This window comes from Bubalus bubalis, chromosome 1, assembly GCF_019923935.1.
Source record: "Bubalus bubalis isolate 160015118507 breed Murrah chromosome 1, NDDB_SH_1, whole genome shotgun sequence".
Taxonomy (NCBI): Eukaryota; Metazoa; Chordata; class Mammalia; order Artiodactyla; family Bovidae; genus Bubalus; species Bubalus bubalis.
The window spans coordinates 129,781,984-129,801,097 of record NC_059157.1 but is presented as its reverse complement, the minus strand read 5'-3'; the positions used below and the strand labels follow the sequence as shown (position 1 = coordinate 129,801,097).

At 38.2% G+C, this 19,114-nt stretch overlaps 1 long non-coding RNA gene across 1 annotated transcript in view; it reads right to left on the bottom strand.

The window, feature by feature from the left end:
- LOC123334367 overlaps nucleotides 1-18,848 on the bottom strand; it is a 35,027-nt gene extending 16,179 nt beyond the window's left edge. Inside the window, exons 1-2 of the long non-coding RNA XR_006552113.1 lie at nucleotides 18,705-18,848; nucleotides 14,196-14,274 (exon numbers count right to left, since the gene is read on the bottom strand). This is a non-coding gene — a long non-coding RNA (uncharacterized LOC123334367). The remainder of the gene's footprint in view (nucleotides 1-14,195; nucleotides 14,275-18,704) is intronic.
- Between the last annotated feature and the right edge of the window lie 266 nt (nucleotides 18,849-19,114).

Below are 19,114 nucleotides of genomic sequence, written 5' to 3'. Positions count from 1 at the left end.
GTAACAAGTTGGCAAAGACGTAGAGAAACTGGAACCTTCATACATTGCTGGTAGGAATGTAAACTGGTTCAGCCACTTTGGAAAACACTTTGGAAGATCCTTAAAATTTAAACATAAAACTACCATAATGACCAAGCAATTCTACACCTAGGTATATTCCCAAAAGAATATACTCACACAGGCTTGCACCTGTATGTTCAAACCCAAATGTCCACCAACTGATGAATGAACAAACAAAATATACTATATGCATACAACTTGACAATAAACAGGAATGAAGCACCAAATAAATAAACATTGAGCTCTGAAAACAGTATGAAAAATGAGAGAAAGTCAGACACAAAAAGCCACGTTCCACTACATGATTTCTCCATTATAAGATGTCCAGAATAGGCAAATCCAGAGGGATAGAATATAGATTAGTGGTTAACATGGGCTGGGGTAGAAGAAACTGGAGGATGAATGCTAATAGATTTATTTTAGAGGGGATGAAATACTTGAATTAAATTGTGGTGATGTTTGTGCTGTGCATGTGCTTAATCACTCAGTCATGTCCAACTCTGCAACCCCATGAACTATGGCCCACAGACTCCTCTGTCCATGGGGATTCTCCAGGCAACAATACTGGAGTGGGTTGCCATGCCCTCCTCCAGAGGATCTTCCCAACCCAGGGGTCAAACCCAGGTCTCCCACATTGCAGGTAGATTCTTTACCATCTTAGCCACCAGGGAAACCCAAGAATACTGGATTGGGTAGCCTATCCTTTCTCCAGGGGATCTTCCTGACCCAGGAATCGAACCAGGGTCTCCTGCATTGCAAGAGGATTCTTTACCAGCTGAGCCACCGGGGGTGGTACCAGGGAATCCCCAGTGGTGATGGTTGCACAACCTTAAAAATGTACTAAAATGATTGAACTGTACACCTCAAAAGAGTGAATTTTATATTATGATATACCATAAGTGATACCAAAAAGAGTAAATGATGTATCAATTTTTTACAACAACAAAAAAAACTAAGACAAAAGAAGCAAAGAGAGATATGAGTAGAGTAATGCAAAATAGGGCTGAAACAAGAGATAGAGGCCTAATCTCAGAGGGCCTTTGTGACTTAAGGATTTGGTCTTTGTCTAAGAATAATGGAATCTTATAAGGAGAAAGGTGATGTTATTAGATTTGTGAAAAGAGCTATCACTTGGCTATAGTGTGGATAATGGATTCGAGAAGACACGAGTGAGTGCTACAGAGTGGATAAGCCTTTTTGTAGGCTCCCAGGTGTGAAAAGTTGGACCATAAAACAAATTGAAGGAAATAAAGTTGCAGAGAAGTGGATGAATTTAAAGTTCTTAGGAAATATCATCTAGGGAATTCCCTGGCAGTCCAGTTAGGACTCAGTGCTTTCAATGCTATGGTCCAGGGTCAATCCCTGTTCAGAGAAATAAGGGCCCACAAGCTCAAGGTGTGGCAAAAAAAAAAAAAAAAAGAAAAACATCTATCCTACTTGGTGTATGTTTGAGGGTGGTGTCAAGGACATCATACATATTTGTACATATATATGTCAGGATGATTCCAAGTTTCTGGTTTACATAATAGAATAAATTATAATACCATTTCACGAGAAAATTAAGACTGCAAGAAGACCGGGCAAAGACAAGAAAACAATGATCTTGATTTAACACTGAGTTAGAAGTCCTTTCAGACATCCCAGAGGAGATATCAAGTGAGCTGATGAATGAAAATGCAGAGCTGAGTTTTAGAGAAGAGGTCTAGACTGGAGCTATTTTGTAGGGTTTGTGAGACATCTTCATGAGTCAATCTTTAAAGCCATAAGCATGGATGAGAGAAGAGAAGAGTAAGGAATGAAAAAAGAGACAAGCCTAGGCCTAATCCTTAAGGAAATCTAATGTCAAATGACCAAGTAGAAAACAATCAGCCAATCAAGGAGGTAGAAGGACCCAGATAGGTAAGAGGAAAACTAAGGGTGATGTCACAGAAGTAAAGGAAGAAATTGTTTCAAGAAAGAAGATGTCAGTCTTGTTCCATGAAAAATACATCCTATGAAAAATGGAGTCTATAGTTAAATTTAGTAGAAAATACTGGATTAACTAACATTAATAATTTTCTCTACTGCAGGACTTTTCAGATTTATTTTTAGATTGTTTAATGTATATTGTGAATCTCCTATGGTATATAAATATATCCCAAACGTAACTGGCCTTAGAATCCTTTCTTGGGGTGGAACACTTATTAATATGGTTTGGGACACAGTTTGGGGAAAATTGTAGGAGGCAATGTGTGGGTGAAGCTCAGTTGTCAGCCCTTCCCCCTTGAAGTAAGAATCATCATCCCTACAACTAATAGATTTAAAATAAAGGTCATTTCATTTCTTCAAAGAAGACACACAGATGGCCAACAGGCCCATGAAAAGATGCTCAACATCAATAGTTATTAAAACTACAATGAAATAGACTATACCCCAATACAAAATAAAAATTTTAAAGTTTCTACATGCATGCTAAGTCACTTCAGTCATGTCCAACTCTTTGCAACCCTATGAACTGTAGCCCACCAGGCTCCTCTGTCCATGGTATTCTCCAGGCAAGGATACTGGAGTGGGTTGCCATGCCCTCCTCCAGGGGATCTTCCCAACCCAGAGATCAGACCCACATCTCTTATGTCTCCTGCATTGGCGGGTGGGTTCTTTACCACTTGCTCCACCTGGAGAGTCTGTTTAAAGTTTGGAAAAATAGAAAAAGGCTATCTATATAAACAAACAAAAACTACTATGAGGTATCACCTCATACCAGTCAGAATGGCCATCATTAAAAAGTCTAAAATAACAAATACTAGAAAGGGTGTGGAGAAAATGGAAACAACCCTCCAACACTGATGTCAGGAATGTAAATTGGTGAACCCAATTACAGCATGGAGGTTCATTAAAAAGCTAAAAATAGTTACTGTATGATCCAGCAATCCCACTCTTGAGCATATACTCAGAAAAGACAAAAGCTCTAATCTGAACAGATGCATACACCCTAAAACTAAAACTAAATATAAAAAAAATAATAAATATTAAGATCATGGCATCTGGCCCAATAACTTCATGGCAAATTGAAGGGGGAAAAGCGGAAGCAGTTTGGGTTCTAAAATCACTGCAAATGGTGACAGCAGCCATGAAATTAGCATACTATTGCTTCTTGGCAGGAAAGCTATGAAAAACCCAGACAGTGTGTTAAAAAGCAAAGACATCATTTTGCTGACAAAGGTCTGTATACTCAAGGCTATGGTCTTTTCAGTTACGTACAGTTCTGAGAGCTGGACCATAAAGAAGGCAGACCGCCAAAGAATTGATGCTTTCAAACTGTGATGCTGGAGAAGACTCTTGCACAGCAAGGAGATTAAACCAGTCAATCTTAAAGGAAATCAATCCTGAATACTCATTTGAAGGACTGATGCTGAAGCTGAAGCTCCAGTACTTTGGCCACATGATATGAACGGCCAACTCGTTGGAAAAGACCCTGATGCTGGGAAAGATTGAAGACAGAAGGAGAAGAGGGTGACAGAGGATGAGATGGCTGGATGGTGTCACCAATGCAATGAACATAAACTTGGGAAAACTCTGGGACATGGTAAGGGACAGGGAAACCTGGCATGCAGCAGTCCAAGGGGTCACGAAGAGTGGGACACGAGTTCACAACTGAACAACAGCAACATACATCCCAAGTTCACTGGAGCACTATTTCCAAAAGCTAAGACATGGAAGCAACCCAAGTATCCATCAACAGATGAATGGATAAAGAAGATGTAGTATATATACTAATGAAATAATGCCATTTGTAGCAACATGGATGGACCTAGAGGTTATCATACTAGACGAGGTAGTCAGAAAAAGCCAAATATTATACATCTTTTATATGTTTAATCTAAAAAATAATGAAAATAAACTTAAATATTTATAGAATAGAAACAGACTCAGACATAGAAAGTAAACTTATGGTTATCAAAGGAGAAGTGAGGAGAAGATAAATCGGCAGTATGAGATTAAGAGGTGCACATGGTGCATGGTGGGTGCTCATTCACTCTGTTCTGTCTTGACTGTAGCCTACCAGGCTCCTCTGTCCCTGGGATTATCCCAGCAAGAATACTGGAGTGGGTTGCCATTTCCTCCTCCAGGGGATCTTCCTGACCCAGGGATCAAACCCACATCTCCTAGGCTCCTGTATTGGTAGGTTGATTCTTTACCGCTGGGCCACCTGGGGAACCCCAAGAGATGCACACTTCCATATATAAAATAGATAAACAACAAGGACCTACTGTATAGCACAGGGAACTATATTCAATATCTTGTAATAAACTATAATGGAAAAGAATTTTAGATAAATATAAATACACACACACACACACACACATATATATATATATGTACAGGGAACCAAATCACTTTGCTACACACTTGACTAACACAATATTGTAAACTGACTCGACTTCAGTTAAAAAAAAAATTTTAAGGTCATTTGTCATTTTGCTTCATCTTTTTTTGTCCTCCATAACACCAGCACACAAACCTCTTTAGTTACAACAGACTTGACAGAATGATTTGTGGTAACTAAAAATAATAAACCATAGGGATTTCATAATGTACATAAATCAAACGATCACACAATATGCCTTAAACTTATAAGTGATGTATGTCAATCATTTCTTGATAAAACTGGGGGAAAGACCATAGGAGGGTAGGATGGCATAGGGTTGATTGATGGATGTAAAATTTTTACATTTTACATGACCTTTCCCATGTTCAAGGGAAGACCATCCAAGAACATAATTTATGATGGAAAGAGGGTTCTCATAGTCACCTCCATCCCAGCTTCTAAGTTTGCCCCCACCATACTTAACAACCATTCCTCTCTAATGGAGCATCTTTGTCATGCAATCCTCTTCCCACTCTCAGAAAATTCTATTTCTGGCCTTCTAGAAAGAATCTCACCTCAAGTATCTTTTCTCTTTCCCCCAGCAGTATCTTTCCCTGAACCAGTAGTAGTCAATATAAAAAAGAAGATTCCCAGGGCTCCAGGAAACATTCTCAGTAGCATTTGACACATCATGCCCTAAAAAAGTGTGGGGTTAGGATGGGAGTACAGATATGCCCTCAAGACTCAGAGATCACAAAAAAATCTAGAGTGAGTCTAAGCAACACGCTTGGTATCACACGTCCACTATACAGTCTGTTCAGTAGAGAACTGTCAGAACATACACACACCCACACATACACACACACACACACACACACACACACTTTCCAAGGACCAACATTAGTTCTCAGAGGCAATATAACTAGTAAGGAGAAAAAATTTTCCTATCTTCTTCCACATCTTGCAATACCAACCATCTCACAATGAAATCGGTAATTCATGTTTTTATGAAAAATACTTGTTTATTTTGTTCTTTGCATCCCAGCCTATTTCAAATTGTGCCCATTCAGGTCTGCCAAGAACAATAAACAGTTCCATTGTTTAGCCATACATTTTTTAATAATTACCAAAGACTCAGATGTAAGGAGCCCCATCGAATTTGTCTTGAAATAGGAGAGAAAGCTTGTTTAATTCTACTAGGAAAACATAGCTTGACTCTTCACATTCTTAGAAAAAGAACTCTTAATGCATCCAACACAGCTAAATTCACACTATAATTTTTATGCATCATTGAGTTTCTTTGTAAGAGAGCTCTCAAACTCTAAAACTTACTAAAAACTAGCAATGGGTTTCATGTACCATTTTCAAGATTTTTAAATGTCTAAAAGAATCACATATTTGGTCACCATAAGGGAATCTGCAATATCTACAACAGGTTTCCTTGGTTTGGATAGGAATTATAGAAATTCAGTGTCGAATATGTATGTTTCACCTTCATCATAATCGTTAACTGGTAGTTAAAATTGTCTTTGCTTATTAAAATGGAAAAACCCAGGGACCTTCCCAGGTGGTCTGTGCTTCCACTGCAGGGGGCGCGGGTTCAATCTTTGGTTAGGGAACTAAGATCCTGCATGCTGCAGGGCTCAGCTAAAGAATACGGGGGTGGGAGGGGGAGCGGGGAACCCATAACTATTGACAGAATGCAAATTTATGGGAGAAAGTCTCTCTCAATTTGCAGATGATTGGGCAGGTAGATGACAGGATTTTTGCTATTGACAGTGTTGGAAACCACTACCTCTGTGGTTTCATTAGAGTACTATGTCCTCTGAAACAATACATTAAATTAACAGCTGTTATCTGGCTTAGCAGTCATGTGAGCAGGGCGGTCTTCTGTTGACAAATTTTTGTTTTGATTTTCTGTGTTGGTGTTTACTGTTGAAAACATATCTTCCCTTGTAGCTACAAGGTTATAATTATTAGGTGTTCCAATTAAAGCCATGTAAGGGCTCATCTATTGTTGCATGATTTTGAAAACATGCTATCTCTTTTGATGACTGTGATATTATTAATCAGCTAATTACCATCATTGGAAAAATATGTGTCCAAGTAGTTTCAAAAACACCTCTGAAAACAAACTAATTTAAAGTCTTAAAATGTGTATGTTATTTGCAGATAAGATGCATTTTTATGTGCAGTTGCTCAGCTCCAAGCCAAGGCAAAAATAAGCACAGGACCCCACAGGAATTGTGTCACCTTGTTGACTTCTGATGCTTTTGTGACATTCCCTCCCAGCTCAGCATGAGGTATTTGTCTGTCAGCAATGGTCAGCTAAATGATTAGCTGACACAGCTCTTCACTCTATGGGTCACTGGCAGAACAGACAGGTTCAAATATACAAGATGTTGGCTCTAGCTCTTCCTGAATGCCTTTCCTACTTCATTAAGCTTTAAACGTAGCTGTTTTTGTAGAGAAATAGCACATATTGGCTCTCAAAAATAAAAAACCCACTGCTTAAATGCAATAGATATATTTATGTAGACTGATTTTTTATAAGGCTGAGAAGAAATTTTAGCTGTGATTTATTTTGACCTGTATTTTATCCATACAGCTTTATAACTATGACACAGCAATAAGACCCAAATGTGGTCACCAATATCTGTTCTCCCTCCCTGAATTACACCCATGAATGCAGACAATATTGACCACAATTAATCAAAACAAATTCTAATAAAATACACTTGGCATTTTCTCAACACATCATATTAGACAAGTGTTTAATTTGGTGCAATGTTGTATCTCTCTGGGAATGGTTGAGGAAGACCAACAAGTAGAAAAAGGACAAAAGAAGTATGACTTGGAATAAGATGGTACAATCCAAAGGCTAACAGTAAACTAAAACCCTTATTAAATGTAATTGGTAACTTCCTTCCACAGACAGACTATTAAATGCAAACTATCACAATCTGATCACATGGACCATAGCCATGTCTAATTCAATGAAACTATGACCCATGCCGTGTAGGGCCACCCAAGACAGACGGGTCATGGTGGAGAGGTCTGACAAAACGTGGTCCACTGGAGAAGGGAAAGGCAAACCACTTCAGTATTCTTGCTTGAGAAACCCCATGAACAGTATGAAAAGGCAAAAAGATAGGACACTGGAAGATGAACTCCCTAGGTTGGTAGGTGTCCAATATGCTACTGGAGATCAGTGAAGGAATAACTCCAGAGAGAATGAAGAGATGAGCCAAAGCAAAAACAACACCCCAAAAAAAAAAAAACAAAAAACAATACCCAGTTGTGGATGTGACTGGTGATGGAAGTAAATTCTGATGCTGTAAAAAGCAATATTGCATAGGAACCTGGAGTGTTAGGTCCATGAATCAAGGCAAATTGGAAGTGATCAAACAGGAGACAGCAAGAGTGAATATTGACATTTTAGGAATCAGCAAACTAAAATGGACTGGAATGGGTGAATTTAACTCAGATGATCATTATATCTACTGCTGTGGGCAAGAATCCCTTAGAAGAAATACAGTAGCCATCATAGTCAACAAAAGACTCCAAAATGCAGAACTTGGATACAATCTCAAAAACAACAGAATGATCTCGGTTCGTTTCCAAGGCAAACCATTCAATATCACAGTAATCCAAGTCTATGTCCTGACCAGTAATGCTGAAGAAGCTGAAGTTGAACGGTTCTATGAAGACCTACAAGACCTTTTAGAACTAACACCCAAAATGATGTCCTTTTCATTATAGGGGACTGGAATGCAAAAGTAGGAAGTCAAGAAACACCTGGGGTAACAGGCAAATTTGGCCTTGGAATACGGAATGAAGCAGGGCAAAGGCTAATAGGGTTCTGTTAAGAGACTCACTGGTCATAGCAAACACCCTCTTCCAACAACACAAGACAAGACTCTACACATGGACATCACCAGATTGTCAATACTTAAATCAGATTGATTATATTCTTTGCAGCCAAAGATGGAGAAGCTCTATACAGTCAACAAAAACAAGACCAGGAGCTGACTGTGGCTCAAATCATGAACTCCTTGTTGCCAAATTCAGACTTAAATTGAAGGAAATAGGGAAAACCGCTAGACCATTGAGGTATGACCTAAATCAAATCCCTTACAACTTTACGGTGTAAGTGACAAATAGATTGAAGGATTAGATCTAATAGACAGACTGCCTGAAGAACTATAGACGGAGGTCATGACACTGTACAGGAGTCAGGGATCAAGACCATGCCCAAGAAAAAGAAATGCAAAAAGGCAAAATGGTTGCCTGAGGAGGCCTTACAAATAGCTGAGAAAAGAAGGAAAATGAAAGGAAAAGCAGAAAAAGAAAGATATACCCATCTGAATGCGGAGTTCCAAAGAATAGCAAGGAGAGGTAAGAAAGCCTTCCTTAGTGATCAATGCAAAGGAATAAAGGAAAATAATACAATGGGAAAGACTAGAGATCTCTTCAAGAAAATTAGAGATACCAAGGGAACATTTCATGCAAAGATGGGCTCAATAAAGGACAGAAATGGTATGGACCTAACAGAAGCAGAAGATATTAAGAGGTGGCAACAATACACAGAAGAACTGTACAAAAAAGATCTTCACAACCCAGATAACCACGATGGTGTGATCACTTACCTAGAGCCAGACATCCTGGAATGCGAAGTCAAGTGGGCCTTAGGAAGCATCACTAAGAACAAAGCAAGTGGAGGTGATGGAATTCTAGCTGAGCTATTTCAAATTCTAAAAGATGATTCTGTGAAAGTGCTGCACTCAGTATGCCAGTAAATTTGGAAAACTCAGCCGTGGCCACAGGACTGGAAAAGATTAGTTTGCATTCCAATCCCAAAGAAAGGCAATGCCAAAGAATGTTCAAACCACCACACAATTGCACTCATCTCACATGCTAGCAAAGTATTGCTCAAAATTCTTCAAGCAAGACTTCAACATATGTGAACCATTAACTTCCCGATGTTCAAGCTGGATTTAGAAAAGGCAGAGGAACCAGAGATCAAATTGCCAACATCCTTTGGATAATTGAAAAAGCAAGAGAGTTCCAGAAAAACATCTACTTCTGCTTTATTGACTATGCCAAAGCCTCTGACTATGGATCACAACAAACTGTGGAAAATTCTGAAAGAGATGGGAATACCAGACCACCTTACCTGCCTCCTGAGAAATCTGTATGCAGGTCAAGAAGCAACAATTAGAACTGGACATTGAATAACAGACTGGTTCCAAATTGGGAAAGAAGTGAATCAAGGCTGTATATTGTCACCCTGTTCATTTAACTTATATACAGAGTACATCATGAGAAATGCTGGGCTAGATGAAGCACAAGCTGGAATCAAGATTGCTGGGGGAAATATCAATAACCTCAGATATGCAAATGACACCACCCTTAGAGAAGAAAGTGAAGAAGAACTAAAGAGCCTCTTGATGAAAGTGAGAGTTAAAAAGTTGGCTTAAAGCTCAACATTCAGAAAACTAAGATCATGGCATCTGGTCCCATCACATCATGGCAAATAGATGGGGAAACAATGGAAACAGTGACAGACTTTATTTTTCTGGGCTCCAAAATCACTGCAGATGGTGACTGCAGCCATGAAATTAAAAGATACTTGCTCCTTGGAAGAAAAATTATGACCAATCTAGACAGCATATTAAAAAGCAGAGACATTACATTACCAACAAAGGTCCATCTAGTCAAACTATGGTTTTTCCAGTAGTCATGTATGTCTGTGACAGTTGGACTATAAAGAAAGCTGAGCACCGAAGAATTGATGCTTTTGAACTGTGGTGTTGGAGAAGACTCTTGAGAGTCCCTTGGACTGCAAGGAGATCCAACCAATCCATCCTAAAGGAAATCAGTCCTGAAGACTCATTGGAAGGACTGATGCTGAAGCTGAAACTCCAATACTTTGACCACCTGATGCAAAGACTGACTCATTGGAAAAGATCCTGATGCTGGGAAAGATTGAGGGCAGGAGGAAAGGGGGATGACAGAGGATGAGCTGGTTGGAAGCCATCAATGACTCAATGGACATGAGTCTGAGTAAACTCCAGGAGTTGGTGATAACAGTGAAGTCTGGTGTGCTGCAGTCCATGAGGTCACAGAGTCAGACACAACTGAGTGACTGAACTGAACTGAACTGATCCCTGAGTTCTGGGAGACTGGAAACTCTATCTCCATTATTTAACATTTCATTTCAAGTGCCTGAAACTCTGTAGGTTCTCATAAATATATTTTGACAAATAAGTTTAAAACCTTAGAAAATCTCCAGACAAAACAGAGTTGGGTACTGAAACCCACAGGAGCAAAAGGATTTTCCAAAGTCACAAGTATCTGGCAGTCTAACCATGGTGCTTCCACAGCATCTTGCTGGTGTTTCCTGGAGTAGGGCCTGATCCTTCACCCTCAAAGGAAGGTCCTTACTTTTTATTTTAGGCTTCTATTTCCTGTGGAAGTTATAGAGTTAACAGTGGCCACCTGTTATCTGAGACATGCTTTAATTTTAAGCCACATTCCTGTGGCATCATAATAGTTTCTCAAAGAGACTCCTTTGCACTCAGACTGCCCCAGTTTATGTTTCTCTTGAAATGATGTTTGCTGATGAGAGCTGAGGGATGGGCTCAAGGTGGTCCTGCCAATCCAAATAAAGGAAAACATTGTGAAGATGGAAGAATTTTTAAAACCATTTTGGTGAAGTAGAAAGAATAATTGAAAGCCAAGGATATATTTAGAGAGAAAAGATGCTATCCCAATGCCTACTTTCCATAGTGTCAAAATGTAAGCTATAATTCTTATTACATAAAGGAAGCATTTTCCTTTCTCATTTTAAATATCCTTGAGTGGCTATGGTAGAAGATTTTATCATCAGACAAAACAGAATATTACCTTTGGTACAGAATTTTGTAATGGAAGGATACCATTTTAAAACCCAAAATTGAATGTTAGAGACATAAACCAATATACAAATTCTATAGATTGTAGAAAGGGATTTAACAACCAGCTATTCTGAGGAGCTGGACTTCAGCCTTTCAGGACAGTACAAATCAGACTCAAAGGTAAAATGTTCATCCTATCATCATGATGAAGTGCTCAGCTGCATGTGTAGATGAGCACCATTCAGACAAGGTAGAACACACATCTAAACCCCAAGCTCTTAAAATCAGTGACAACTCTAACACAACAAAATTAAGTGTCTATGTAGGAACAATTCAGAGAAGGCAATGGCACCCACTCCAGTACTCTTGCCTGGAAAATCCCAAGAACGGAGGAGCCTAGTAGGCTGCAGTCCATGGGGTCTCGAAGAGTCAGACACGACTGAGCAACTTCACTTTCACGTTTCACTTTCATGCATTGGAGAAGGAAATGGCAACCCACTCCAGTGTTCTTGCCTGGAGAATCCCAGGGACAGGGGAGCCTGACTGGCTGCCGTCTACGGGATCGCACAGAGTCAGACACGACTGAAGCGACTTAGCAGCAGCAGCATAGGAACAATTAGCTACATATAAATCAAAGAAATGAACACATCTCCATTAATTCCACTTACAACACAGTGCAAGTGGTAGAAGCGGGGAGAAAATCATGGAGTTTCTTTATGCAGACAGCCTGGAGCCTGAAAGAGCTTGTGACCTGTTGCAGGTCTATTCAGGATGATATCATGACAGTATTGGGAATTCCAACAGACCCTGACTGCAGGGTGGTTTGATGAACATGTGAGGTGAAGGCAGTGTAAACAAGAAATAATAGCCTAAGAGACTTCTCGGGGTGAGATTGAGATGATTTGACAGGTTACTAAATGCATTTGCTTGGGCGGCCTGAGGGTCTGAGGCTACAGGGAAGCAGAAGGAGACGAGAGAAAGCAGAGCAGGCCATACATGGAAGGGAATGAATCCTGTGATGTGAAGAGGTTGGTCTGACCCTATAAAGAACATCTACTGGACTCCTAGTTAACCTGCAGATGTATTTGAGAATTTAGGAGTATTTTGCAATTTTATAAGCTTGGTCCCCCCTTGAAGAACAATAACTCCTGTTTTGTTTTCACTTAGATATATTGGGGGTAGTGAGGAAAATAAGAAACCAGATCATGTAGCTGGAACTCCTGGGACTCTAGGAAAATCAAACTGCCAGGGGCAAGGAGTTACAAGGTCTGAACTGGAAGGTCATTCCATATCCACGGAAGCTCTAGCAGTGAGGTGACCGTCACACATGGGAGTCCCTTGTTCCTTTAATCTAGTGTTTAGTTACAGAGTTGTAGTCAAATGCATCTCTAAAGAAATGTTTACTTTCCCCAATAATATGTGCATAATACTCTCCACAAGCAGGTGTTATTGTTGTTTAGTCACTAAGTTGTATCTTAGTATTTTGCAACGCTATGGACTGTAGCCCACCAGGCTCCTCTCTCCATGGGATTTCCCAGGCAAGAATACTCGAGGGCCATTTCCTTCTCTAGGGGATCTTCCCCACCCAGGGATCAAACCCATGTCTCCTGCATTAGCAGGCAGATTCTTCACCACTGAGCCACCAGGGAAGCCCCCACTAACACTTAAACATCCCAGAAATGTCCAAGTGCTTGTTTACATGGCTCTACCATGCTTGTTCTCACTCTATGATCTCCTAAATGTATGGTCCACCATGCTATGAAATCACATGTGTGTGTCTCCCTCCCCATCTCCCACCTCCCATTACACTGTGGCTATAGAGTTCATGACACTCCCTGCATGTGGCCCACAGTCCCACCAACAACCCTAATGACCCTGTTAAGGTTCATTAATATAAACACAAAACCTGAGTTATTTTTTCTTAAGAGAAGATATTGCATGTATGAAGATAGATTTTGGTGGAAAAAAATCAGTGACTGAATTATCTTCTTTTCCTTCAGTTTACTACTGGTAAAAAAAAAAAAATGTTTCCATTAAAAGTTATTTGGATAGCTAAAAGGTACTCTAAGCAAAATTAGTGTAACAACTAGTAAACAGAATAAAAGTGAACTTTTAAAATAAATTTAGAGTTAAAGCAAGTGTGTGATATCTCAGATACTAGATGTCATATTTTTTCCAGCCCTAAATTACTTTTTTCAAAGAGAAGAACCAAATTTTACAAAGAGAAGGTTTTGCTGTACATATTTATTATAACATAGAGCTTTGTGTACTGTTGTATGCTTAGCAAGTGCTAACAGAGTTTTTTTAATTTCTGTTTTGGAAACCAGGGATAGTAGAAACAGAAGAAGAACCTGACTCCATATTAAACTTTATTTTTTATTGAAGTACAGTTGACTTACAATATTATATTAGTCCCAGGTATACAACATACTGAGTCAATATTTTTATAGATTATATTCCATATAAAATTATATAAAATGTTGGCTACATTCCCTGTGCTATTCATTTTAAAAGACCATGGTAATTGTTTCTGTACAGGAGGGTTTGGCTGTGAATAATCTAGTACAAGTCCATATTCCACTTAGATAATTTGTTCATAATTCTTGCTTTGACTCTCCCACTTGACTAAATACATATACTAAGTTTCAAGAAAAACAGATTCATGTGAAGATTAGCCTAAATAGTGGGGTAGTGTTCAAAGTAAATTAAAATACCAAACTGGAAAATACAGTACTACCCACAGAATAGTGTATTCCATTTTTGAGTCTTGGTTGTACAATTCTTGATTTACTAGTTAATTAACCAGTTTCCTCTGTAAATTTTCCTGTGTCCTTAATTAGATTGAACATTGAAAACCTCTTGGATTACAGTAGGGCTCTCAAACTTACCTGAGTGTTAAATCAGCTGGCAGATTATTAAAACACAGATTGCTGGATCTCACCTTCCAGTATTTCTGATTCAGTAGTTCTGGAAGAGGACCAGAGAATGTTTATTTCTAATAAGTTCTCAGTTGATACTGATGCTGCAGCATCAGTATCACTTTGAGAACGACAGGATTCAAGAACATTATTGTTCACTATTAGCTTTAACAGAATAAACTCCACATTCCAGAGCTACCAGAATCTGTAGCTTTCCAGTAAATATTTCAATGATGTTATTATTAGCATCTTCAACAACAAGTTGGTAGACCAGAGTCTAGCAAAAAGCAAATCTGCTGAGGGGTTAAGGAGTAGAAATTGGTATTTCCTAAGGAATAGAAGAAGGAGTCTAACAGAAATTAAGAGGATCAAGTGAACTTAAGTTTAAGCTGCCCCCAACTCTGAACTCCATTAGAGGACCTAACAGCCAAAAGATCAGACCTAAACAATACCTAACTCTAAATACCAGAAATACCTGACTCTGTCAAGATACAAGTGTGGGAGTCCAGCAGCTACGAAGCAGTAGGAATGGGAATCAAGTCACAGAGACAGTTCCAAGAGAATAGAGTGGAAATAACATGAATACCAATCCCAAAACAGGTTATTTCAAGAATTTCATTAGAATAGCTAAAGAAAGATTGCTTCTCCAGGTATTGGAGGTGGTTATGATGTGACTTTGGAAGGAGATAAAAAAATTCTGAATACCCAAAAATACCTATAATATAGATAAACATATACCACCTAGGGAACTTTTCAAAAATACCAATGTCAAGGCCCTACTCCAGACCTCACATAAAAACCCTAGAGATGGACCCTGAATAGTAATATTTTTTAAAAATCTCCCAGGTGATTCTGGTTAATAGAGGATTGAAGATTACTGGTATAAAATAGTAAGATTACATGTTCAGGGTGGTAAATGGGACAAAAGCAGGAAAGGGAGGAAAACAAAAGAAAGATGATAGAAAGCCCAAAAATATCAATAACTTTAAAAGAAAAACTTCAGTAGACTAAACTTACCAATTTAAAGACAAAAGATCAGAATGTAACATACTAGAAAAAATACAAAGATCCAGATATATGTGGTTTACAAGAGATTCACTAAAATAAAGTAGAAATCAATTCTTCCTGGAAAACAAAAATCTGAAGTTTCTATATTATCAGCCAAAATAGAATGTGACAATTCTATTAGAAATTAGAGTTTACTACATAAAGATAAAATGCTCTGGCACTAGTGGTAAAGACCTGCCTGCCAATGCAAGAGACATAGAAACATGGGTTCAGTCTCTGAGTCGGGAAGATCCCCTGGAGCAGTATATGGCAACCCATTCCAGTATTCTTGCCTGGAGAAACCCTTGGACAGAGGGAGGGGCCTGGCAGGCTACAGTCCACAGAGTCTCAAAGAGTCAGACATGACTGAAGCAAGTTAACACACACACACACACACACTAAAATGCTCAATTGTGCAGAATTATATAACAATTTTAAATATATATACACTCAACCAACTAAATATATAAGCAAATACTGATAAAACTACAGGGAGTTACATGTGCTGCAACTACTGAAGTCCAAAAGCATAGAGCCTGTTCTCACAACAAGAGAAGACACTGTAATGAGAAGCCCTCACTCAGCAATGAAGACCCAACACAACCAAAAATAAATTAATTTTTTAAAAAACTACATGGAGAAATTAACAAATCCTTGTATAGTCCCAGGGGGCGCTAGGGATAAAGAACCCCCTGCCAATGCAGGAGATGGAAGAGAAGCAGGTTTGATCCCTAGGTCAGGAAGATCCCTGAAGAAGGAAATGGCAACCCATTCCAGTATTCTTGCCTGGAAAGTCCCATGGACAGAGGAGCCTGACAGGTTACAGTCCATGAGGTTGCAAAGAGTCAGACACAACTGAAGTGACGTAGCACATGTATATTCAGAAATTATTGCCAATTTAAGAGATTCTGTTTTTTTAAAAAACTGCCCTATGCAAACGGTCAATATATTGGGTTGGCCAAAAAGTTCATTGAGGTTTTCCATAAGCTATATGGCAAAACTCATATGAACTTTTTGGCCAACCCAATAATCAGTTGCTCTGGAGAAGATAACTTACACTGGCTCACTGTCATATGCTACATAGGATGTCAGAGAAGTGCGATCCCAAGTGCCAAAACATATCCGAAATTGAGATAAAATTTTAAAATATGAATGATCTACTCCATCTTGTAAGTAAATATCTTGGATTAAAGATAATTTTCAATAGCAGTTTTGATGACTAACCTGGAATGCTGATGTAGCATCCTAATTCTACTCATGTCTCTCACTCTTAATCTATCATTCAGGACTTCAGAAAGCATCCTGTTAGCTTTTATAACATCTTTTATAATTATATGTTGATTTCTGTGCTCATTACTTTATTCTTTCTCATAAACCTTAAGATCCATAAGGACCAGGACCAAGTCAATTTTTTTTCAGTATCACATACCTAGCAGATGCCTCACGTACTTAGAGAGAGTTTGGCGTGTGAAAGGCATCCATTAAGTGTTTCTTAATGAATATATTCATAGCATTCAGAACAAATGAGAGACAAAGACGCTCAGCCCCTACTACCTAACTAAAAATTTACACCACACCAGAAAATGATCATCAATTCAAGCTTTGTTTCAAAACCATGAGAGAAAATGACTGCACCATCAATTCAGTAATGAAGAAAGGAAAAATATATATATTCCTTTAAAGTACATTAGAATAAAAATACTGAGACACTTTCAATCGCCACAGCAAGAGAAAGCACTGGAGACAACAGAGATATCATACTTTAGCAAAGCTCTAATCCATTCTTTGACTCAAACTTAGTCCTTCAAAAAGGTACAGGTCTTAATGAGTAGGGCAATCTATTTGTAAGATTTGTTGTGGCAACCAATCAGTGACAACACAACTCTAATTTGGTAAGCTGACTCTCTGTAATCTAAGATACTACTGAGAAATTTTGAAATTTTTATTCTTTCTTACTTCTAGAGGAAGTATTTATTTTTCAAGTAAAAATATAGGAAGGGAAAAAAGAGCAGGGGGGAAGTCAAGACAGCTTTAAATAAGATAGGGTCAGCTGAGGTACTGGAAGATGGAGTTAACTGAATTTTACACCAATCCACTTGGGTAGCTTTTGATCAGATGGATCAGTTTCATGTGCTATTCTTGGTTGGGAAAAGTCTTCCTAACTGGCTACCTCACATAGATGCATATGCGCACGTATGCTCTGTCATGTTCGACTCTGTGACCCCATGGACTGCAGCCCTCCAGGCTCTTCTGTCCATGAAATTTTCCACGCAAGAATACTGGAGAGGGTTGCCATTTCCTGCTCTGGGGATCTTCCCAACCCAGGGATTGAACCTGTGTCTCCTATATCTCCAACAGTAGTAGGAGGATTCTTTTCCACTGAGCCACCTGGAAGCCCACTTCATACAGAAAAAGACAGTTATTCTTCCATTCACAAATAAAAAGGAGTCACAGTGATATATACTAATGTTCCCTAAGTAATGATTAAGTAGCATTTGCATACAAGAAGGGCTGAAGATAGAGTAAGCATAAAACTTTAAAGACGATAAAATCTCACATATTTTTCTTCAACTTTTCCACTGGGATTATTTACATAAATAATGTTTCAGTGTTTAAGATAAAATAGAGTCTTAGATATCTATATTTGTCTTATGATTTTGATTAATATGCTATAATATAAAATGTCAAAATTGAAAATAGGATTTATTGAACTCTTCACTTTTTTAAACCACTTTTATCCTCATTTTCACTTTCATTTGTATATGTTTATTTGTTCAGTTTAGGTTCAAAAACGAAGCTTGCCAACTTCCCTCCAAAGCCAGTTCTTATTTGGAATTTCTGTTGTGATTCATTCTTGAAGTTTAGAAACAGAGAGATCATTTTTTATTTTTTCTAGCTGTGTGTATGTGTGTGTGTGTGTGCATGTAATGAAACCTGTTAATGATGCTTTAAAATGCTTTTTTAATCTAAAATCTATCTATACCATTTACTCAGTAATTCCTTTAACTACAGTAAAATCAAAAATAAAGATAATTTGAACAAAGATAGAAAATCTCTGGCATATATATCCATCAATGGCAAATGAATATATAGATTATTACATCCATAAAAGGAAATGCTTTTTTTTTTTTTGCATTTTTTTTTTCATTTTTGCAAAGAATGTTTAATTGGGAAAATATTTCTTAAATATATTGATTGACATGTTGAAAAAGATTGGAAAGGCATAATAAAACATTAACTTTTACATTTCTGTATTTTATAAATATTCTGTTATGGTATATATATTTTTTTTAATAAAGGGGGAAAGCAAGTTATTAGGAAGGCAGAGAATGAGAAAGGGAAGGAAGGAGAAAGGGACAAGAAAAAGCAGGGAAAATTTCATAGATTTACTCCTTCCTCTCTATTCTTACTTGGACCACTGAAGCTCCGTACCTGTTCATAATACCCCAGCATTGCTTTACGGCTCCAGCATCTCTTCCCCTGATCCCTCCACTTACTGCTGAGAAACTGCTCTTCCTCTGATCAAGAATTCCACAGATTCCAAATTTCTCTGCCAAGAGTGGAATGAAATTCACACTGTCATATCCTGGTGGTACAAATGTATACTGAAAAAAGAAAGAAAGAAAGAAATGTACACTGACACAGCTTTCAGAATATTAAACAAAATATATCAATAACATAAAATATTCATATATTTTGGACCAAGATGTGTCCTTTCTAGTAATTCATTTTATGGAGGAAAAAAATCAGCTTTTAAAAAAATTATTCTCATGGTAGTATTATATATTAGAAGAGGAAAAAAATATATAGCTTATTAAAATTCAGAAAAAAACATAGGCTGA